The 11,043-nt window shown below is 44.8% G+C and overlaps 1 pseudogene; it reads right to left on the bottom strand.

The window, feature by feature from the left end:
• Positions 1-5,108: 5,108 nt before the first annotated feature.
• LOC149329786 (uncharacterized) lies at positions 5,109-10,174 on the bottom strand (annotated as a pseudogene).
• Positions 10,175-11,043: the final 869 nt, after the last annotated feature.

The following is an 11,043-nucleotide window of genomic DNA, read 5'->3' as shown; positions in this document are numbered from 1 at the left end:
ATTTATTTTAAACATGCTTTTACTTCGGCGGTACCGAAAAAATGCTAGAGTTGTTCGTGATGGAATGTAGAACGTCTGTAACGTCTTTTTCTTACCACCCAGGTAAAAGCACCCTCAAAATTAATTCAAACAGCGGAGCGCGTTAGCGCCGCGCTGTTCGCGTTTCTTTCCGTCGTGATAGTACATAGGTTATTCCATTGCCCTCTATTGGCGCCCTTGGTTCGGCCAACGTCGGAAGGAAATTTCAGCGAAGTCCCTCTAGATGACACCACAGTCGGGGTGTTGTCGTGTGTAGATGGAGATAATATCGCCCACCGCTATCGCCCACAACACCATTCAGTCTCAGAAACATACCAGTTTTGCACAGGAATAGACTCGAACGCACCTATTCTACAAAGGACTGCCTGAAAATTTTATTGAAATTCGCGTATAAATATTTCCATCAGAAGCGATAATTTCTCTATTTAGTTCCTCATTCGCAAGCAGAGTGTACCGCTATTTTGAGCGCAATAATTTCCAATAAAATTTTCGCCGTGAATCGAAATGAACTTCAATGACATCTAGATATGTCGTTCAAGAACCCTGGCTGCATAGCCAATTGTGGTGGAGTGAAAAAAGGAAGCAAGCTTTCAACCAATGATTTTAACCGCATGCACACGCTCAAGGGTATCTAGTTTCTAAAACGCGTTAGCTGAAAAAATGCCCGCAAGAACGGCCTGATTCCAGCACTCGAATATTTCCTTTGGCTTTAAAGATGTTCCGTAAATATACAGGACCTCTTGCATTAGTCAAGGTTATCATAATGTTATCATATTGGCATCCTAATGTTGACTCTTTAATGTCATCGAGGACGTGGGCACAAATATATTTCGCATATTAGACCGTGAATCTTTCGCGCAATGCTTTTTGTTGTCGTGTTTTGTAATGAAAAGGACTGAAGATAAACAAATACAAACGCTTGCTTTATTTATGTGTTGCAGACGCTAATTTACAGTATCCTCAAGGGCAGCGCATCGTCTTTAACTGTCAAGAGCATACAGGCTGGTTTTCATGATTATGGAAAATATTGGAAGCAAGGCGATGTCGACGCACTTCTTTTCCTGCTGCGCATGTATGTACCGTTCAGGGGAGACACATCGATTACTTCAAGCTCAGAAGCACGTAACAGCATCGCTTTTTTTCTTTTCAGACCAGATATCCTTGCCCCAAAAGACAACAAGTTATTTTACAGTATGTATAAGCTAAGAATATTTAAACGAATTATTCGTAATTCTGAAACAATGGTCAATGTGACGTATTTAGTTGGTAGCGTTCTCTATGCATCTGAATAAAAGAGGCAAAGCAGTTCGAATACGGCAATTGCAGTGAGCAATACAAAGTGACATTGTAGAGAGGCTAATGAAGAAAGTATCAAATTTATTCCCTGCGAATAAGATCTCATCATAGAAGAAGAATATTTTTGTTCGGAAATTCTTGCTAAAAGGAGCAGTTGGCTCACTCCGGCCTCTTTGCGCCTGGTCCAGGGCCACCATGCAGAAAACCGAAAAACAGGCTCGTTCCATATCAGCACAAGATGGTTCATTGATGCTGGTTATTGAAGTCAGTCGATTATAAGCGAACAGTTGAAAATGAAAGCTTGGCACGCAAGGCTAAAATGCGGGAGTCAGTGATTTACGTTTTTGTTTAGAGAAAGAATTTGTACGTCACCCCAGCTATTTCAGGAGTACCATTTTTGCACACAGTGATACCTTCAGAAAACCTCAGTTTATGCAAAAATATCGAAAAATTATATATCTTATTAATAACTGCAATGCTGCCTCCGCCATCTTGCTCGACATAGAAGTGCAAGGCAGAGTGAAATATATAGACAGAAGGTTGTTAACGTCTGGAGTTAAAATACATTTAAAAACAAACTGAAGAATCTAATCAGAAGAACTGCATAAGCGACTTTTCATTATGTGGAAAGTAGATGTCAGGATCGGGTTGCCGAACAGCTATTTCTTTTAACGAATGCCTATGAACTTGGGGTAGCTCAGTGAACGGTGTTCTAAGCAATATAATCAAAAAGTGCGTAAACTAAGTAAGAGGCGGAGGAACTCGCCAGGACACTATCAAGGTCTTACAGGATACAAACGATCTTGCAAAAAACACCAAAGCTCACAAGCCTGGAGCCATATCGATAGAACAGGAGTGCACAATTTTCAAGACCAAATATTTCTCCCGTGATGAGCGACATAAGAGAATACAGTGTGAAGAGTAACGAGCATTCCTCAATAACGAAAGGCTCAAAGCCGCGAATACGAGGACAGGCATAAGCAAACCTCAGTTGCACGCACTTAGATAGAAACAGGGCAGTGCCTTTATCGAACGCACTATCAAAGTATTTTATGAAAAACATAACCATCAGATACGTTTAAATGGTGGTCGTCGAAATGAAACTGCAGGTAGCACCGAAATGTGGTTGTTTCTGAAGGTTTAGTAATAAGAAATAGCGAGATATTGGCCACTTCGAAAGCCATTCAGCGTAAAAAACATCTGCTGTGGTCAGAATATGCAAAGGAAAACAAAACCTTTATGTAAACCAGCCAGCTCTGCACACCCCCCACGCCTGGGCATCCAAACCATACAATAGAGAAGCTACCGAATTGGAACTGAACATTACAGAATCGTTTTTGCTGTCAGTACATTATTTTTTTTTTCACCAGTTTAGGTGCCGAGATTGTCCACCACAAGGTACGAAGCTAAACGGCATGTCTTTGCCTGCACGTCTGTGTTTGTTTATGTGCGTAGTCGCTCCGCAGCATGATTATTCGCGCCAATCCATTCATGCAACTTGGTGCTGAACAATCTACAAACCTTCACTGCTTCCTCAACATGGCAGCGTTAGTTGAACGCCAGCATTCAGCTTATTGAAGTAAATAACATGCTACCATTTGCAACCTTTATTGGAATGCTTTTAAAGAAAGAAAATACAGATGAAGGACTTGAAACATTGCGGTTTTTATAGAGGGAAAACACTCTAGCAGCAGTGGCCACCTGTTCCTCTATCCTCTAATATCCTCTAAGGATCCTGTAATATATTAATCAGCTTCTCTTCCCATATTCGCCTCCGAACGGGCGGGGTAGCAGAGGGAACCTGACCTTTCTATTATTCCTCTCCCTTTCTCTTGGTGTTCCTTTTACCGCCACCTGATCTGGCCGGCACCGCAGATGCTTGGCACTGTGCACCTAAATGGCGCTCTTCAAAAGTGAAGATTACCTCCGAAATTGCGCCTTGAAGTGTGCAAGGCGATACAGCTAAGCGCCGACACGTTTTAAAAAAACAGAAACACGCCTTGCAAAGTTTTGTCTAGTGCAGATTTCAGTCGCTGTTTTTCCTGAATCCCTATCATGCAATGCATACTCGAACGCGTCGAGCTGCGGAAAAAATTCAGGTGTCACTTTGACTGTCTAAAGTGCGTAGAGGCGAAAGCATTTTCTGCACCACTTTGACTGCTTCTGTGGCACTGGCGGCGTCACATGTAATTGTGTACTAATTACTAAGTGATGACAAATCACCAATTAATGGTTAATTACTGATTAATGCCTGCATACTAATTAACTGCTAATTAATGACGATTAAGCTTCGCCTTTAGGAGTGGAACGCGACAGCGTGTTGTAGCGCTGCCAGGGAGTCCATGGAACGCCACCACCCGTTCGACGCGATGCGTTTCCCTTTGAACACAACGCTTTTTGAGGAAACGAAATGCGCAGTAATTCTCTGTCATCTCGGTGGACACCTGAATCGCACCGTAGAGGAAGGGAGGAGGTGGGAGTGAAAGAAGAAAGACAAAGATGGGCCGTAATGAAGAAGATAAAAATTGTATTTGAGGAAAGGAAATTACGCAGTAACGGTCGCACATATCTCGGTGGACACCCGTCAAAATTCAGGGGGGCACTTTTCTGGCCTAAAGTGCGGTCAATGATGTATGGTTAAGATGTTAAGCTCCGCCACTAAGTGGAACGCGTCAGTGTCTTGCAACGCTGCCAGGGAGTCCATAGAACGCCATCGCCCATTCGGTTCTACGCCTCACTCGACGGTAAATTGGTTTTTGAGGAAAGGAAATGTATCTGTCTCTCGTATCTCGGTGGACACCTAAACCTCGCCGGAAGGGAAGGGAGGAGGATGGGAGTGAGCGAAGACACCGTATTCATTAGACGCGCCTTTGTTCATTCCAAACCATCGAGCTGGCATGACGGAGTGGATAGCATGCTCGTCTCGCACTCCGCAGACCGCGGTTCGATTCCCGAGCTCGACCAATTTCGGACTCGGGTTTATTTATTTATATGGCCTGACTGGAAAGGTTAGGCTAATTGGGCAATTAAGCAATTAACTAAGCTCAGTCTCACTTACTTAAAGCATCACAACATGATCCCTTCAATTGGTTGCATGGCTACTAGCCAAAGTACAATTGGCCCCGTTTGAAATTCGCGCACTGTGACGTCACGACCGTTTCGACCAATTGAAAAGCGTGACATTTCTGTCGACAACTGCTGCTTACAACGATGAGACATTAAAGGCTTTCGCCTTAAAATTCAATTTATCTGTGCATTTATATTGCAAAAATTGGTTCAAGTAATTTTTGCAGTAATTTCCTCAAATATACGTTAAAACTTATAGTTATGCCAGAAATGATAAATAATTACTGCAAATCTAAATTGAGTAAAAGCTTAAGCACTTATGTAGCTGAATGTGCGACCTGTAGAATGAACCAATATAAATGCAATATAATGAATATTCGGAAGATAATCTTTGAAAAACTGGGCAAAGAAAAAATAATATTCAATTTCACCACCTTTATTTCAAAATGACCGGCAAATTAAAATCAACTCAATACGTTCTAATTCTTCAAATTCAGTGCAAACATATTTATAACCGAAATGATTAGTAGCCAAAATTTCATTTCAAAATATTCATTCGGAAAAAGTTACCACAGTTTGCGTAAGATGAGGTGGGGTAAAAACCTTGTTTTTTCAGAAAGGTGTAAATAAAGATTTGAAAACATGTAAAATATATGAAAAAAACATATACGGGTCTAAAATGTACCATGCTCATAGCTGTGGCCCTCTTAATATGCAATGGAGCCTCTGTTTGTTCTCGTCGCTGCCTGTTGTTTCTTCCTATAGTCCGTTTTGTCCCGTCGGTTGATTTGCGTTGAACTTTCTCCATTTGCTGGCGGTCTCTGGCAATGCAAGCTCTTGTTGTGTAGTACCCTGGTTCAGTGCCAGCCTTCCTCAGGATGTCAGGGTGCTTACACTGTCATCACTGAAGCGTGCCACAGCATCATACAAGGCGAGCAGTATTGTAGGGAAGCTTACATACACTTCTTTGGGAGCCCACCGCCATATAAGGCCAATGAAACACTCATTTGCATTTTCTGTTTCGCCATGTACACACTTTGACAGAAGTTTGTCTGAACAGAGATCACTGTGCACAGCTTTCACTCTGTTCAGCACATTATTCTGAAGGCATCTTTTGTACACGTACTCCCCTTGGCCAAGTGATTCAACCCGTTTGCACCCGCTCTAGGTGTTCAGTCCTGGCGGGCACAGGCCGTGCATTGATAGCTCGTCAGTTGAACTGTTGTGAACGAGGCTGGCCAGGGTTGCTTCTTTCATTGCCGTAAGGTTTCTCACGCCAGATCTTATGGCAATCTCATAGTAGCTTTGCCGTTAACTTTCGTTTACCGCCAAGTCCATGCACAGAATTCTTGAGTTTTCTCAGATCGGAGCCAACAAGCTTCTGGACATGCCCAATTCATTGAAGTTCCTTGACGCTGTTGTCTCAATAGGTATCCTCTGCAGCGGCATAAATGTTGGCATAACTGTATATGTAGCTGTCGTCGGTAGTCAGGTACTTCAAGCCTCCTGTTGCTTGTGACATTTCAAATATGCTCTATGATCCAACTGTCTCTATACTAAGTTCCCTTCCTTTATGACTTGCACGGCAGGATGCGTGATTTGCTTTTCACTCCTACAGGGAAACATTTTTTCGGCTTAAATTGCTCTTAGTTTCGCAGGCCTTGCATGTGCACAAAAGTACCTCGACATCAATAACTTTTCCTGTGTCAAAAGAAATAAATGGCACACAACCAGTAAAACAAGAATGTCGATGCTTCTGCCGTTTCCCATTCCCTGCGACATCGCACTCATCGCTTCCCATCACATGAAATACTTCTACAGAAACAGTAACCATCGACTACGACTCTACTGTTTAAGCCCCTTCTGAGAGCCGTGGCGATATTTTGTCGTAGGCGGAATGATCCGAAAGGGGAGACATGTTCATCACCTTCCAGAGGATTGACGCACCTCCATGCGTTTTTCCTAACTGGCGCAAGGCGTATATCAGTCGAACATCGTTCTCATTTGCACGCACTGCCTTTTTTGGATGTGTCAAATGAATACTCAAAGCCACACTCTGCACACACCAAAGCCCAGATAAAGCGAATCAATTGCTGAGAGCGTCCTTCTAGTGCTGTAGTCATGCATTCATGGCGTGCCAGCAAGGAAAACACAGAAGAAAGTATATCAATGCCAACAATCCTTTTTCATTGCAGTGTAGAATCCGGTAGCAATGTTTTACACATTTTTGCGATGTTCCCAAGCTTCTTGGCACTCGCTGAAATACTCGCGCCTGGTGGCTGAGCGGACGGATGCTGCGTCGTGTGTCTACTCCCAGCAAACTTTCGTTTTCGCTTTTACTGACGTCAGAACTTAGCCATGCTTGAAGACATACAGTCTGTATGCCCCGAATCCTGTATTTCAGCGCATGATGTCGCAACGCGCTACTCTACCACTTCAACAGCGTTTAAACACAGCATAAACGAAGGTAAATAACAAACACAGAGGAGCGTCAAGCATCCACCTCGGAGCCGCTTTAAAAGTTTATAAAAAAGTAATAAATACATAACCACACTTAAGAATGCCAGTTAATGTTGCATACATAAAAAAAGTGGTGAATAATATTCATAGATAAGAAACATTTCCAGTTTCGGAAACCAGTGCAATTTAGTTTCCGCTTCGCAATGCCAGCATAGTAGTTCAATAACTTGCAGTAACCCCGAAACTAGTCAAAATGCAAACATAATTTTTCTGCAACCCATGTCTGAACGTTTGCGCATACATGAAAGGTAAAGAATTAAATTTTCTGCCAGAAAATCAATTTTGAGTGCAACCTCCCACCTTTAATGGTATTTTAAAAGAAATTTTGGCCACTAAGAAAAGGTGAACACTTCTAATGCCTAACACTACTGGTGTTTTTTCGCAGCGGCCACGGTCAGAGGAGGTGCTTGCAGCTGGAATTTCGCCACCGCTGCCGGCACAGATCAGATATATCCTCCATTCTTAAATGAGACTGCGAAAAATCTGGCGAAGCTGTAAGTATTTTTGCTTGGTGGAGCGAGAAGCAAGCGAGCGGGCTATAGGCAAGTAGTTAGTTAGGCATGCGAAAGCACAGAAACAAACTAAAGTTACATCGCTTCCACGCAATAAGGAGACGATCTCGTCTGTAGTGACAGTGACATGAATATTTTGAATTTTATACAATTAGACAGGATTAAGGGCATCCGGTGTGGTGGCAGCGGACAGCAGTTAACACAGAATGCAGGCCATACGTTTCGTATCCCATTGCCTTGGTAAATAACTCACGTGACTGAGCATGCGTGAGTACCTGGGCAGAGTGAAGAGAAATGTGAGGCCTCAAAATAACGTGATAAAAGCTAAATAATGCTCTACAGTTTTGGAGGGCCCCAATAGTTCAGAGACAGAGGATACTTACTGGTAGCGCTAAATAAATACATATCAGGAAGACAGGTAATGACCGCATATCCCGACCATACGACTGAAAGAGCGCAAAAAAAAGATAGGCTGGATTGCATATGGCAGCAACTCTTACCCCATTGGTCTCTGCATACCGCTACCTCTGAAGTGTTGAGGATATAACAGTTGCCTTATGTGTACAGAGAAGACTGCACCGCTATTTATGCAAAGCACAATAACCGAGCTTAGATTTCAGAAAGAGGAAGAGGGGGAGTGGATTATCAAAATGTAATGACGCTACTGAAATAAAAATGATAGAGCGACATAGGCAAGACACGTCATGAGCAGAGAAAATGGCCGACGACTTGTGGAGTTAATTGTTCTGATTCCAAGGAAAAGCGAACGCGTCAGTGGCGACATATTGTTACTTGCATGGGTAATAATATAGATATTTGGGTTAATAAACCAGCAGTTGAAGGCACAGGTATTTTTTTTGTAGATGACTGTGTTTTAGTGCACGGAATTATGCTAATGATCAGGCTATCAAATAGTAACATTGGATTTCTCCATGACATTTCTCTGTACTCTTAAGTAACCTAGGGGTATAATTGCACCGCATGATTGAGAGCCTAAATACTACATTTGGCAGATAAATACTACATTTGGCAGATAAGACTGCGATTACGACGACAGGAACCGGAATGTTCCGCAATTTTGGAATGGGAAAAATGTTTTCCACTGGTAGCACCGTACTAACCAATGGCCAGCTGCAGATTGTGTCCATCACAATTTTTCAACTTGGGACCACAAAGCAGTCCAATGTGACATTTCTGTTTTTCCAGGAGTGTGCGTCTCAGTAAAAAATTACTTCGTGAACTAGAATGTTACAGGAAGTGCTCGGTTCGTGGAAGCCTACTTATTCGGGAAATGCATGCTTTGGCATCTACCGCAAGTTCAGCAGAACTAGCATGTGGCCAGTTGCTTCAAGTAGTATAGCAGTATGAACTCTTCCAGTGGTATATGAACTCAGCAAGTATTACAATCCATTCAAAATACTGTCACAAATGAGTAGGACACAGCCCACCAGCTAACTTTCCTTTCATCTGCTTTTAGCTGCGGTACAGCCCGGAAAATACAAGAAAAGAGCAGTGCATGCGCAGTCATAATGCGCATGCCGGAGGCTCGCTCTTTTTTGTGTCTTCGCGTCGTGTAACTGCCTTTTTGTCCTTAGCCCAGCCTACCGCAAGGGCGATCTCTTAAGGAAATGACAGCCTGGGCGAGCAGCACAGAGAGAGAGAGAGAGAGAGAAATAGACGGAAAGGCAGGGAGGTTAAGGGAGGTTAACCATGTGATGCCCAGTAGGCTACCCTATATTTGGGGAGGGGAACAAAGGGCAAATGTGCGCTCAACTCACCTACGCACTGCAGGCCGGACTCGAAAAGAACCTTCCAAGAACGTGATATCCAGCAGAATGCGGGGTGAGGCACAAAAAATGCTGTTTTCTCTAAGTGCCCCTGTTCACTTCATGGCTGAAACGACCTTGTGACCATATGCGTGCTGCGCTGTATTGCTACAGCTGCAATCTCCTGCCGAGGCGTCCTAGCCGGTTCAAGATGCCAGCGGATATGCAGAATCAGACTGACTTTCTTGGCGCAGTTACAATATGCAGGCGCCACTGTGGCGTCGAAGGTATTGGAAGCACGCCTGGGGCGTAAAACTGGGACGCACATTATAAAAGCGGGGGCACATTCGTATTCTCGGGTGCGCAAAACACATCTTCTCTAGTCGTCAGCTCCTCGAAGAGTCCAGATGGAAGGAAACCGTAAACGCAGAGTTGCCCAGAGCTACTGTGGTCAGTTGGGCCACACATTAGCAACAACTCAATATCTTGGATCACATCATGCGTGCATCTCGGAAGCACTGCAAACATCGTTGTAAAAACGGTTCCGCCGGGTACACCTCAGCACTGCATATCCACAGAGGGCCCAACTCACTGCCGCGACATGAAAGTTAACATTGCGGTCCCAAAGGATCATAACTTTTCAGCCTAGCATGTTCTTGATCGACAAAGTCATAATAGAGATAGTTGTAGCCGTATTCACAAAGGCCGTTGTGGGCACACTGTCCACGAGCATATAAACCGTGTTTTTCAGCATGACAACGGATGAACTGATATCCATACGCAGCGCACAGTCTCCAGCAGCCTCACCTCCAGGGGCCGCGCCGATTCCTCGGCGAAGGCAATGGGGAACGTCTCCGTGGGGACGAGGAACGGCGCGCAGAACAGGAAGGCGGTGGTGAGAAACTTGGGTCGGAAACGGCAGAGTGGCTGTGTTGTTCGTGGGGCAGGGGATAGTCGCTCGACGTCGAGCGCCATTGCCAGGGAGAGTCGTAAGATCGGTTACCTGGCGGAGGAGGATGGGTGGCCCACACGTATCGAGGAGCTGGACGGCGGCGGCAGTAGCAAACGATGTGCCCCTCGATGCCGCAGCGGTGGCACACGGGATGGGCACGACGAAGACCTTGCTCACTAGCAAATTCTGGCGAGGCAGGAGGCGCTGAGTACCTAAAAGCGCCTTCAGGCCTTCTGGCTGGCCGCCGGAAAGATCGTGCAGGTAGTCGTGAACGATGTTCGTATTCCGGAAAGTAGTTGAATTTGAAACCAGCGTGGGTAGGATTGAGAGGGACGACAAGAGCCTCCAAACCTGGACGTTAGGCCATCGGGGCCGGCGCCAATGTGTGCAGTATTTACGGAACCCAGCCCGGGCATCGAGGGTACTACGGAAGGACACCCTTGATAAACGGCAACGTCAGACGGTATGGATGGTGTGCACCGTGCATGGGGCTCCAATCGCGGAAGTTTCTTGCGAACTGTGTGTCCAATTGTCGATGAGAGAACCGTAAGCGCTCGTCAACGCTGGCTTAGTTTGCGACTCTAGCCAGCCGCTCCAATTAGTAGTTATACGACCAGTCTTCAATGTCTCGAAAGCGCGGACGTGTCGAATTACGTCTGAGGCGGCTCGCACGTGATCTTTAGGGATCAGAAAAGTGTAGATGTATTCTGCAGTGCCCTTGAGAAGATGTCCTACTTTATCGTCTACGGTCATGCGAGCATTCATTGTGCTGCATAACTTGAGGACTTCCTCCACGTAGGTCGTGAAAGTTTCACGTGGTAACTGAGCCATGTGTGTAAGCGTTTGTTCAGTCCGCTTCCGGCGCGTGAAGCAGTCGCCAAAATACTGTCGA

Source organism: Amblyomma mixtum, chromosome 9 (genome assembly GCF_055824585.1).
Source record: "Amblyomma mixtum isolate Tamu chromosome 9, ASM5582458v1, whole genome shotgun sequence".
Taxonomy (NCBI): Eukaryota; Metazoa; Arthropoda; class Arachnida; order Ixodida; family Ixodidae; genus Amblyomma; species Amblyomma mixtum.
This window is presented reverse-complemented; position numbering and strand designations above follow the sequence as displayed.